The following is a 14040-nucleotide window of genomic DNA, read 5'->3' on the forward strand; positions in this document are numbered from 1 at the left end:
TATCTTCTTTTAATGATCTTTCAGAAATAGCATATTAGTGAAGATTCTTAATTGTAGTCAAGGCTGTCTTTAGTATAGGAGGGCTTCCCTTTTGCTGGGCCCCAATTTAAAGGAGAAGGAAAGCTACAGAGGCATTTTATTGCCGATAAATTAGCTGCAATATCGCAAGCTAGAATGCTATATTTATTCTCTAGAATGTTTTACCATACCTGAGTAAAAAGCTCTAGAAACTCTCTGTTTGTCTAGAATAGGAGCTGCAGTATTAACGTGGTGTGACATCACTTCCTGCCTGAGTCTCTCCCTGCTCTGGGCTCAGATTACAGTAGAGAAGGGAGGGGTGGGGGGAGAGGAGCAAACTGAGCATGCTCTTGCCCAGGGCAATGAGGTTTAAGCTGAAGGCAGGAAATCTGATACAGAAGCCCATGTGTACACAATAGAAGGAAGGAAATGCAGTATTTCTTTTAACAGGGGACTCAGAGCAACATTACCTTGGGGGTTTACTAGTATATTTAGATGGACCTTTCTGATAAGGCTTACTTAGTTTTAACCTTTCCTTCTCCTTTAAGAGGGAGTCCTGTCTAACCAAAGGCCTTTAGTTATATTTAATCTACAGCTCTTATAACTTCTTAGTGGCCTTTGGTTGTTGGAAGGAGTAGGGTTGTACATCAACTGAAGGGTTTCTGTTTGGGTAACACAACACAAAAGATCTAAGTGCAGGGCAGATATATGCCACTGGTCTTTGCACTCCAAAATGGAGCACAAAGACCTATATTGGGATTGTGTTGTGTGTGGTCAGATTTTTAAGCTGGCATGATGTGCAGCAATGCCCCTTCCACAAGTCCAATGTCCAATGTTAATAAACACTTTTGGGGGAATGTAATTGACTGCGCATTAGCACAAACTATGAAATTCGCAAACGGTCTTCCGCTGTCAGAAAGTGGTTGCTAAACAGTTTCCGGGTTCGCAAAAGCTATATTAAATTCGAGCAAAGCAAAATTTGTTCGCGCAAAGGCATAACTATTCACACTTTTATTGCAAAGGGCCTTGTTTATCAAAATTCACACTTTCCAAAAAACTATGAATGCCAATTTATTGTAAAAACCATGGAATCCAGAATCCTCGAAATTCTAATTTTGTACTTTTGAATCCTAAAAGAAAAGGTTCGAGAATTTAGAAAGAAATTAGCTGTAACATATCTTTTATTTAAATGCTAGTTTAAAGGAGAACTAAGCCCTAAAAATTAATATGGTTAAAAATGCCATATTTTATATACTGAACTTATTGCACCAGCCTAAAGTTTCAGCTTCTCAATAGCAGAAATGATCCAGGACTTCAAACTTGTCACAGGGGGTCACCAGCCTTATATTGTGACATTTATATTCTGAGTACTGTATATTGTGAGTGGGTCCCTAAGCTCAGTAAGTGACAGCAGCACAGAGCATGTGTAGTGAATCAGCAGAAAAGAAGATGGGGAGCTACTGGGGCATTTTGGAGACACAGATCGTTACTGCTAAAGGGCTGTGGTTGCCTTGGGCTGGTACAGAAGCACAAAACATAATGTACAACATTTCTAGCCTACTGCTTTAGTGCCTTAGTGGAACTGCAACAATAGCATTTCTGTGTCCCTCTGGCTTTGGTTGCACTACAAGTTCCAACAATTCCCCACAGCACATAAATCATCCAAGTGCTCATTTTTGCACTTTGCACCTTGCCCCACTCCAAGTAAATGACCCTTACATGTTTAAACAAAAGAAACACTGATTTATATATATAACCATTTGAAAAGCAATTTCTCTTTGATGCCTTGCACTAAAATTGAAACCTACTAAAATCTGATTTGCAACCGCCATTCCCAGTGTGCCGGCTAAAGAAACACATAATTCCTTTTTGAAAATTGATTAGTCAGTATATTATTGTGCTGGTTTATGGTTTCTGTCCATTTAAGGACACTTTTCTGTGATTCACTCACTTACTTTACAGGGTACAGTGGAAATCAAATCATAATATGCTGAAACATATTATTTACGGAAGCTCCTATGAAATCAAATGTCAGCTGCTGAATTGTGGTCTGTTAAAGGTGGAAGCTGGTAGTTTGGAAGTAAATCAAAGGCATAAGCAGTTCACTTATTATTTTGTTTTTTCATTTGCTGACAGCCATGATACATAGGCAACCAGATCAAATAACCTTTTATAATTACAGCTGCACATATATCTACACTTATATTAGCATTTTATCTTGGAATAATATAAATTACTTTATTACCCCATTTAAACAAAATATTGTTGAATTTACCTGTTCAGTCCTGGGAGAGGAAGAATTTCTGTCTGGCAGAGGGTGAGATAATAACATTTATTCTAGTACTTAAGGAGTTTTAAGGAATATGGACTTTACTGAGTGGGAATCCAGAGCTTGATTGCAACCTGGACACTAGCTTCAAGTAAGTACTCCAGTGTCCTGTCACACTCAGATATATATATATATACATTATAAGGGGGTCATTTATAAAGACACCCACATGTTCAGTTGTTTTAAAATAGAGGCTACGGAGAGAGTATATTGATGCATATTGTCATGCCAGGGCCACCTTGCACTGGCATTTTTAAAGTTAATACTGTAATTACTCAGTCTCAGGCTCACACACACCCTTTATTGTATATCTCACCAGGGGGCTGTGGAAAGGTGACATCCATATCTGTCATCTGAGACGGTCTGGAGCCACACCATTTGGGCAAGGAAGCTGAGCTGTGGACCTAAAGCAGCAGGGGGGGATAGCTAGTAGAAAATTATGGATTATAGGAAAGTATCCATATCTCCTGTGTCATAGGATTCACAACCTCATAACTTACATATTGGTTATGAGGAGGTCACATGCTTCCTAACAATACCAAACAGGGCTAGCCTATACCCACCTGTTAGGAGGGCTGGTTCCTGGGGGACTGGAAAGTGGGAACCTATTAGTGTTTGGTATTGTTCTTCTTGCCCACATATGGATCACAGCCTGCCCATGTTTTTATTATAGTATTGGGTACTGGCAAGTACCCATATTATATTAAGGGATATTGGGGAATATTGCCTGAGAGTAGCAAACCCCCTGCAGGGGGTCGTAAATGACATGTTCCTGGGCACTCCTACCTCATGCATAAGGTAATGAGGGGAGTGTCCCAGCAGGAAATAAAAAGGTGACATTCCCAATATCACATTGTCATACAAGGAGGCTCCATTTTTTCAGTGGATTGTATGTCCAGCTTCCAACTCGTGCCTCAGAGGAAATACACTGACAGCTTCAAAACTTGGTAAAGTAAGGGTTTTCTTTGTGTTTTTACTCCCTTTTATTTTATTTACTGTATTTGCAACTGTGTCATCTTTGTAAAATCATTTTTATATATATACATATGCACTGTTTCTTTTAAATATTAAATATCATTTAATACGTTAGTCCTTGTGCTCTAAACGAACTCATTGCCCATATGAATGCTTGTGCCTACGTGTATTAACTCTTCGTATGTGTGGAAAGGGAAAGTTGCCTATTTGTATGTTGGATAACTAGTACGGCTAGCAAGAAAGTGTTTTTGAATGTAGATTAACCCTTTGGCTGCTGAAGTGCTTGTTAGACTAGAAGGATCTTACCCTGAGTAACTACCATAGGAGAGAGTGTTTGATGTATTGTGTAGTGTGAATTATTACCTGTTATAGAGGGCAGGGGAATAGTAACATTAGGTTTCTATCGCCTGTTAATGATAGATGGTGGCAGCGAATGAACTTTGTGGGTGTTGGTGTGTTTTTGGGGTGTCTGATGTTAGTCTAACCTGTGTGTAAGGTGATTGAGAGACTGATTGTAACCCCTTGTAGCCAAACCCAAGAGTTAAGTGTGGTTGAGTGAGTCGGTTTTGTGACACATATCATTAAGGTACCAAACATGGTTCTCCACTTCTACAAGTTGTCAATGTGTCCATCCTACCTATTCCGATGAATTGTGTTCATCTAAGCGCCCATGAGCTGAACTGAATTGGTGTTGTGCTGAACTGGGAACTACGAACCTACAGAGTTATCACGGGATGCCGCTGGAGGGGAGACAATCTTCGACTAGATGGGAAAGGTGAGCTCCACTTTACAAGTTTTCCCCGTAATTTTTGATATGTTCATCTATGACACTGGGGAACCCTGGAGCTACCATCATCCTGGACCTGGCAGTATCTTCAGGGTTCCCTCGCTAAGTTATGTTGATAGGAACAACAGAGTTGTGCCCAGTGAATCGGATGCCTCTCTGACTACTATAGGCTAATGATGAAATTGACCCTAGTTTTGTGAATGTTATAATTACCTTATTGGAGTTTGTAATAAAAAGAACAAGGTTTGCTCTTGTGCAGGAAACTATAGAAATCCAGTAAATTGTTATTTGGCCAGCAGATGGCACCAACAAATAAGTCTATACGAGGGAAATCTAACCCAGAAAATAGGGGCTGCACTTAAAGGAACAGTAACACCAAAACATGAAAGTGTTCCAAAGCACTGGTAAAACTGGCATGTTTGCTTCAGAAAGCTTACTATAGTTATATAAACAAGGTGCTGTGTAGTCATGGGGCAGCCATTCAAGGCTCAGGTTACATTGCAGCTAACAAATGCACTCTGTAAAATACCAGTGTCCTCTTTTACAGAGCTTATCAGTTATCTGTTGAGTAACCTGTGCCTTTGTCCTTTTTCTGCTTAAATGGCTGCCCCCATGGCTACACAGCAGCTAGTTTATATAAACAATAGTAGTGTTTCTAAAGCAAACATGTTACTTTTTACCAGTGCAGGACAACAATTTTTGGGTGTTACTGTTCCTTTAACTAGAACAAGGGTAAGTAGGAATTCAGTGTTTCAGATTGCTGTTTAGGTAGCAAGGGCAGCTGTCTTTGGCCCTGTCAAGGAGGTAGTGATTGTGGTTAGTACTCCAGGTGATTTTACATCAGATAGGGACTGAGCAGTCAGGAGTGGGTAAGTATGGAATCTGCGACTGTAGTGAAACAGCCAGGAGAAGCTTGTATACTGTATGTGGACATGACAGAGAAGGGGGATTGAAGGGATAAAGAGAGAAGGCCTTCAAATGGTTACAATGCCTTTACACAGGACAGGGGCAATTCAGGCTTCTGAGAGAGAAAGAGAGATGGAATAATGTGAAAGTATTTATTATAGTAATTTTGTGATATTTTTTGCCATCCCCTGTGTGGAGCTGGTTTAATAAAATCTGCCTGGTACAGGGTCGGAACTGGGCCGGCAGGACCCTGGGAAAAAACCTGGCCAAGGCCCACTCCCCGTGGATGCTGTAAATGCTCCCCCACCAATTCCTAGCCATTAAGGAGGAAGAAGGCAAGGCAGCATAAGGTATAAGGTGCGTGGGTGGGGGTGAGGTAGACGCTGGGAGGGGGCCTTTGGAGTTGCAAGGGGAGCATCCAGGCTGCAGCCCCAGTGAGCCCCAGACATGCCAGTCCGATGTTGGTTTGGTTCACAGGGAAGGCCTCCCCTTTACCCTTTCTCTTGATGACAAGCTACAGCTAGTCTAAAGCTGGCAATAGATGTAAAGATTTTTTAAAAGATCTTTTTGTTATTGGAAATTACGATTATCTCGAAACGATTGTTTAAATATACGATGTGTCCATCAACTAAAGAGACCATTTCAGGCGATATTGCCAGGAAAACTGAGTGTAGCTGCCTGCTTGGCCCTGCAAACATAGATAGATTGCACTGGGACAGATAACATTTTTTTAACCTGGCCGATCAATTTGTTGGCCAAAAAATCGTAAGATGCACGATCGTTCAATTCCCACTAACCTCATGATAATTTGATGGATTGGTCGGATTGCACTGAAATCGATTGTTCACCAATGAAAGATCTTTGCGTCTATGGGGACCTTAACTGTGTTCTTAATGTATCAGCTACACACTGCTCAAAATGAGGCAACCTCTTATATCTAACAAAAGATATCACATATTCATAATTACATATGGTTTTCCATTGGTGCCATTCAGTGTGCTGACAGGTCCAGCACAAGTATAAGTAATACATTCTCCTATTTACCAAAACCTTTTTTTACTGCCGGTTAGAAACTGCTGCGTTAACAAAACACTTGCATGCAATTGATCCAATGTGGTAAAGAGAAAACAACATGTACAATTTGTCGACAGCAGAGAAGTGTTGCCTGCTACACTGGAATCTGCCAGGGCACTCATTTAGGCCTGTAATTAATAAGTGATTTATTTAGTCAGCAAGTTTCTTTGTCAAAGGGAATGCTGCTATTGTCAGAGCCACTATTACAGATAGTTACACAGACTTAACAAGGAATAAATACAGTAACAAGATAAGAAGGTTTGGGTTTTTTGGCTTTTTTTCCTTCGCTCTCAAACCATCAGCACATTTTGACTTTAATGTATTATAAGTTCCTTGGCAGAAAGAAGCAGCAAGGAAGCCAACTAAAGGGAAAGAAAGAAAACAGCATACAACCTCTAATCTCACGCAGTTGAACTCTGTTATTTTCTATTAAAATTAGAGCTTTCAGAGCTGTAACAGATGTCTAACATAGACATGGCCCATTACTGAAAAAGTTTAGGTAAATTAAATTTAACCCGAATGTCATTTTGCAGATCAGGAGAACTGAATGGCTCTGCGGCTGGAGATGACATTTGAAGCAAAAATTATAGTATGTTTCTCGATGATATATCAGCATTTTTCAAAGTTTTCTGCCAGTTCCTTTAGAACACTAGACGAGTCTATAATGCAGTCTGTTGGAGCCATCTCATTTAGGTTACTTAAGGGACCTATTAAGATTTTTCTGTAGTAGCATGTATACTTGGCATAAAGAGAACACAGGAATGAGATTTTTTTTCGGAAATTGAAAAAGGCAATTTTCTTAGATTTCGGCTGAATGCAAATGAATGAATCCGCTGCTGTTCAAAATTACATCTTATTGAGCCAACTATTCCAGTATTTCTAAAACGGCAATACAATTGTCTAGTATTCAGGGGGTTATTTAACAAAATCAGATTTTTTCTGATTTTTTTTAAAATAAAAAAAACTCTGACCAAACTAGAACCCACCATTTGCCCTTATTTTTCATTAAAAAGGGTGAAAAAAAAAAAACGCAACTTTTTCTGATTGTCCAGTGAAAAATCTGAATTTTTCGGGAAATCTGTGTAAAAGCCTAAAATATTCGGATTATCGTATGAAACCCAGTGCAGACAATAATATCTTAAAATTGCAAATACGACCTCTGCCATTGGACCTCAACAGGTTGAAGATTGAGTATTTTCCGATTCTGACTTTTTGCAACCTCGGGGGTATTATAAATCTTCCAAATTTTTTGAGTTTTTACCATTCGGAATGTAATAAATAACCCTCACAATGAATATTTTGCCACAATAAATATTTTGTAGGTCAATATATATTGTAACTGTGGACACCATTTTGAAGCTCCCTGTCATCACAATAAATGCCAGTTATTATGGAGAAGTAAACCTTAAATGCCTTAAACCTTAATTTCCCCCTACTTGGATTTTATATACAAGTCACGTGTCATAGATTTTACAGTAGTAGTCCAGAAGTATATATAATTAGTCATGGGCGAATAAATTCGCCTGGCACAAATTCACTGTGAATTTTCTCGTTTTGCCACAGGCGAATAAATTTGCGAATCTCCTACGAAAATTCGCCGGGGAAAATTCCCCAGCACCAGTTTTTGAATTTTTCGCGAAAAGGTTTGAATTGCTCGATTTTTGTGTGAAAATGTTCCAATTGCTAGATTTTGTAGTGAAAACATTTTGAATTGCTTGATTTTTTTAGTGAAAACGTTCGCATTGATCGATTTTAGTGAAAACTTTTGATTTGCTCGATATTTCAGTGAAACTGTTCCAATTGCTTGATTTTATAGTGAGAACGTTCGAATTGCTCGATTTTATAGTGATAACATTAGAATTTCTCGATTTTTTCATGAAAAATTTAACATTTTTCGATTTTTTGGTGAAAACGTTCAAATGTCACGATTTTTTCTTGAAATTCGCCCATCACTATATATAATATCTCATTTTAGCATATTTTCAGAATTAGAGGAAATAGGCTGAGGAATGTGCAGCACAGATAAGTGTTGGATTGACGGAGATTGTCATTCCTATACGTAACATTTCAATGTACTAAGAGGAAACATATATGCAGATCTATATGACATAGCAACTGTGTAGCACAGACCTAACTTTTGCTTTTCTCATCATAACCAGTTCATAACCAAGTCTTATGTAGTGTAGGGTACCATGCAAAGGGCAACACACAGGCATAACCTGCCATGAGTATTGCCCTCTGTGCCCTTTCCTGCCCTTTGGAATTAGCTGCAGGTCTCTGTCCGCTAAAATGAAGCACCTGCATTCCCATGTTTAAAGGGGTGGTTCACCTTTAAGTTAACTTTTAGTATGTTATAGAATGACTAATTCCAAGCAACTTTTCCTTTGGCCTTCATTTATAGTTTTTTTTTGCCTTTTTCTTATGACTTTTTTGAGCTTTCAAATAGGGGTTTCTGACCCAACCTTAAAGACAAATGTTCTGTAAGGCTACAAATGTATTGTTGTTGATGTTTTTTATTACTCTTCTTTCTATTCAGGCCTCTCCTATTCATATTGTAGTGTCTTCAAATCAGTGCATGGTTGCTAGGGTAATTTGGACCCTAGGAATCATATTGCTGAAATTGCAAACTGGAGAGCTGCTAAATCAAAAGCTAAATAATCAAAACCACAACATAATTAAAAAGGTAAACCAATTGCAAATTGTCTCAGAATATCATTCTCTACATTATATCAAAACATCACTTGTCACCGCCTAGTCATGAGCCCCTTCTGCCTACCCCCAATTCTGTCTCTGAAGCTGGTAGTCGCAGGCTGCTTCTTACAGTACAATGCTGTCTCACACCCCCTGATGCTGTACTTTTGCACTGGATTCTTTACCCAGCATGAGGTGCAGAGTACATGCCCTTTGCTCCCTTAGGGCTCCTGCACTTGTGACAAGGGGCAAAAATAATGACCTCTTCCGTTTATAGGTAGTTCACCTTTATATTTACTTTTAGTATGATTTAGGCAGTGATAGTCTTAGACAATATGCAATTGGACTTTATTTTTTATTTCATTGTGTTTTTTTTATTTATTTTGCTTTTAGTTCAGCAGCTCTCCAGTTCAGAATTTTAGCATGTGCAATTAACCCCAGGAACTAGGCAGTAGAGTCCTGCACGGGTCCACTTGGGCAGACTCACTAACGCACAACCTGAGCCAAACCTGCTGACCCGATATCAAGGGCCCTGTCTCTGTTACCCGAACCTGCCCAAAACTTTTACTCAACCCAGGGCCCCTGCAAACCAGAAGTGACATCTCTAGTGGGTGGAAAAGACATCACTCTGGAGGAGGATCACGCAAGTCAGTGGGAAAACTGTACTTTTAGGTTATTTACTAAAAATCTAATTTATCTCATTTTTTTTTTATTAAACCAAGCTCCCATCCATGATTTTATCTTATTTATCAATAAAATAACTTGAAAAAACACCACAAAACCTAGTGAAAACTCGAATCGTACAATTTTTTTTTGATTTGACACTCGAACTGCACAATTTTTTATACTTAAACATCCCAGTGGTCAGCCCAGGGACCATCATTTTTAATAATGTGTGATTTGTCCGTACACGTGGATGTGTCCCTATACTGTATAAAGAAAATATAGTTCACAGTCAGCAAAGATTATGATGTCTCTTTCCTACTACATTATACATGAAACCTACTTATATCAATCAAACCAGCTCTGCATTATACTGCATGAAATATGAGCTGCATCTAAATGCAGATAATAAATATATATAATAAATAACAGGGGATATCTGTGGTTATAAGATGTCAGGGCCTCCGGATGTGTGCCTTTATAAATAATTAGATCTCTGTGGTGACTTCTGTTATCATAGTTATGGGTATATTATTATTCCTACTGTACCATCTACAGCAAATGATTAAGAGTGAGAACAAATCTCTACAGTGATGAGAAAAAGTTTTGCGGTGCATTTGGAATCTATATTCCCACAGTAATCTGACTAAATATATTAAATAAAATTCTAATTAAAATTAATTAAAAACCACTGAAAGAAAATATCAATGTTTATAGGAAAGCTGCTTAGATTTTATTTCCTTATGCAAAAAAAAATAGTTTTTGGGTGGAGATGCACTTTGACACATTGCTGTTAGATACAGGGACCTCCTTAAAACAGGTAAAACGTTGTACCTATAAACAGATCATATATTTACTCTAATATTTCTAACTTCACTAAGTCATTCAATGTTATATATTAGTGATGGGCAAATAAATTCGTCAGGCATGAATTTGAGGTGAATTTCGCTGGACTGTCATGAAAATTCGCCAACATCAAAATATTTCGACGCCGGCATCAAAATCTTTTCGATGCCGTTGGCGGTTTCGATGCCGGCGCCAATTTAGACCCCAGTGACGATAAACAGACGGCCCATTGACTTTGATGGACACCAGCGTCAACATTGACGCTGGCGCTCATTTTGACACCCACAAATTGTCGCAGTCGTCAAAATTGTGGCATAGCGAAATGGGACAAATTCGCCCATCACTACTTAAATGCATATTATTTGTGCTACTACTCACACACAAAGCAGATTGCAACAATATGCTATAAATTTACACTTTTTAGTGTATAAATAATTTATATATTTTGCGTTTTTTGTGTCAATAAAAGATGTCATCTTCTCTTTCCTTCAAGAAGACTCATGGGGCAGATTTACTAAAGGGCGAAGTGGCTAAGGCTAGCGACTTTTCGCCAGAAATCACTAACAGGTGACAATTCGCTAGCGAAAGAGACCGTCACTAGCGTTCATTCGTACTCTATTGCCAGGAGACTTTTTGCTCAGGCAAATGATCATTGCTCCGCAAATTGGGGGATTTTACTGAACTTTACCTCTTTCACCAAAGTTGGCTCCAGCACCTCAGACCAGGCAAACTGCTAAAATGAAGCTAGATCTTCCTCAATCTTATGTCAGTTACATCATATCCTGTCTGCCGAAAATTAATTAAAGTTGAAAACACGCTGGCGACTTTTCCTTTTTTTAAGCGGGATTGCCAGCAAAAGTCCTGAATTAAACTTCTTTGGATTAAGATTTTCCCCAGACATTTGAGGGCCATGGAAGATTCATTTTACAGTGGGCTCATGTCTACGGCATTATATGATCTCTTTTGCCTTTATTTTGCTTCCATTGTAATAAAAAGTGGCCACTTCAAGCATTTGCACCAACATCTCTAATAAAGACGTCCATAGAACTTGTATCCGCCCTATTCAAATTGTCCTTAGCGTAAGATCACTATCGACTTTTCCATAGGCATGAATAAACGCTATTGAATCTTCACAGTGAAATGCTCGCACTGAAGAAGTATCACTAGCGAAAAGTCCCCAGTGTTCGGCGCCCAGGATGCAAGTTCACATTTTAGTGAATTCGTAAATTTGCACCTGGCAAAGTGTGCAAAGCGGTCGCTGGAGACAATTTGCCCTTTAGTAAATCTGCCCCATGGGTTGGCTGTGTTTTTTTGGGTTTTTTTTGCAGATCACTGAACCTAATTCTGCTTACTCCCGGCAATCCCAATTATAAGAAATTACATACCCCCTACAGGATACAATTTGGCTCTTGTAAGTTCCATGACCTTTTTAAAAGCAAAGTGCCACATGGTCATGGAACTCCTCTGTGACTTGCAATATTCTTATTATCTCCTGTAGTGGATCCACACTCCCATTTATATAGAATATCACTAAGGAGTTTCAGGACCTTTTCAAAGGTCAAGTATATTACAGAAAACGTAAACAGCGATAAATTCGCGAAACACCAGCAAAAATTTGCCCGAAAAAATTTGCCGGCGCAGTTTCGCAAATTTTTCGCCATTTTGCACAAAATTCACAAATTTTTCGGCGAAGCAAGACGGCACAAATTCACCCATCACTACTGAGACGTGTATTATGTGTAAGAAGAGTCATATTATTGCCTGAATGTATGACAAATGAACAATATTGGAAGGAAAAAGTGGCATATTTTGCATGTATTGTACTGTTTATTGCAAAGTGCTTTATTGCATTATACATTAAATTTCAAAACTACTGGTACTCTGATATTGTATAGTATAAAGAGATTAATATTGTTGGCAATGGACTACAATGAAGTGTAAGGTATGTTGTCTATTGTTCCTAATACCTACACTATGACACTTTTAGTATGTTATGTCCTGGCTGCCAGGTTAATGATGCCACACCAGTAACCAACATCATGAAATTGTTTTATTGTGACAGTTTAATCAGAGATGAATTTGGCTTACAGGAGAGGAGGCATTAAGAAGAGATAAGAAGAATAATGGGACAAAGAGAGGAACGATAGTTCTCTTTCAGTGGTAGGTAAAATGATACTACCTTCTTTTATCACAAAAGCCATTATATTTATATTTCTGAAAATATTCATTCAAGAAACACAAAGAAAAGAGAAATATATACAAACAAAATAAAAAACAGCTATTGCAAGTTTAAAATATCACACAATCTGCCACTTTAAAATATATGCTCTAAACCAGCAAACTAGTTAGCTCTCAGAAAATATTCCAAATAAAAAACACTATATATAGGCAGCATATTTTATATTTTGAACAAAGGATATCGGTTTCCATTAGATTTGCATGCTTGTCATTTTCCAAACCAGCTCTCAGTCGTCAACTGAGAAAGCTCTAGACATATCCAAACATTTCTCCCATCTATAAATAATGAATTATACTCATGAAGAAAAGACAATAAAGGAATGAAAATATGGCAGAAAACAGCGTGATTAGCAGAAATGATATGTTTCTGACAGTTCCCCCTATCTGCAATATATATTGGATGGAAGTGTGGCTAATATTATTAGATTTTTCACCCCTTAACTGCATAAAAAAGCCCAGGAAAGTGCGGCCTGCCCTCTGGCAGAGAAAAGATTAATACTTTAGTCAACAAAGATTTTCTTCTTTTTTGTATTGTGGAATAAAATATAATCTAAATGTCAAAGACTCTAAATCAAATATTTGATAAAAATAATTCCTCGACAGAAACTATCACTACATACCTTCAATTTGCCTTTAATTTATTTTATTTGGTATAGTTTTTTATTTGCATTTTTTTTTTGTCAAAGGCTCATATTAGCCCATCACATTGTGATACAGTGACTCCCACTACCTTATTGGCAGAGGGTAATACAAATACATATGGGCACTGTATCATCACTCTCATATAATGGGGTAAATTAACCAAACGGTGAAAATTTGCCAGGCAAAAATTCACTCAGACAACGCTAATTTACTAAAATGCGAAGTTGCGTCCAGGACACCGAGCGCTGGCGAATTTTCGCTAGAGTTACATAGCCAATCAAAGTGAAGATTTGCTAACGTTCAATTATGCCTAGTGCAACTTTGTTAGAGCTCAGCCTAATTTGCATACAGTGGGAAATTATAAAGTTTAATGGACGTATATGTTGCAGCAAATACATTACATTACACAAGTCCAGGGAACCTTAATAAATAAAATAAAGTTGTTATAATGCCCTACACATGACATATGTTAGAAAATGTGGGGGGAACCCGGTAACCCCCAAAAAAATGTAGGACTTTTGCAGGCTATCACTCCGAAAAAAGGAAAAGACGCCAGCGTTATTTGGGACTTTTGAAACTTTTTCCACTAAAAATATGATATAAGTAACAGAAGATTGAGGAAGATCTATACACTCTGGTGTACTTTGCCTGGTCTGGGCTGGCGAAAGAGGTGATGTTCAGTAAAATCCGCATCTTAGTGAATTTGTGGAGTAACGTCCATAGAATGTGAATGACCAATAGCGTCTGTCTCTTTCGCTAGCGAAGTCACGCCTGCGCCCGTTAGTAAATCAGTAAAGTGCCTGAAAGTGGTAACGCTGGTGAATCATTGCCAGCATCAATCACTCTGCCCCAGTGAGAGGAATTTGAATTA

The 14040-nt window shown here is 38.4% G+C and overlaps 1 long non-coding RNA gene across 1 annotated transcript in view; it reads left to right on the forward strand.

The window, feature by feature from the left end:
• Positions 1-3756: 3756 nt before the first annotated feature.
• Positions 3757-14040, forward strand: part of LOC108707902 — a 35504-nt gene continuing 25220 nt past the window's right edge. Inside the window, exons 1-2 of the long non-coding RNA XR_001934347.2 lie at positions 3757-4097; positions 12380-12449. This is a non-coding gene — a long non-coding RNA (uncharacterized LOC108707902). The remainder of the gene's footprint in view (positions 4098-12379; positions 12450-14040) is intronic.

Source organism: Xenopus laevis, chromosome 2L (assembly GCF_017654675.1).
Source record: "Xenopus laevis strain J_2021 chromosome 2L, Xenopus_laevis_v10.1, whole genome shotgun sequence".
Lineage (NCBI taxonomy): Eukaryota > Metazoa > Chordata > Amphibia > Anura > Pipidae > Xenopus > Xenopus laevis.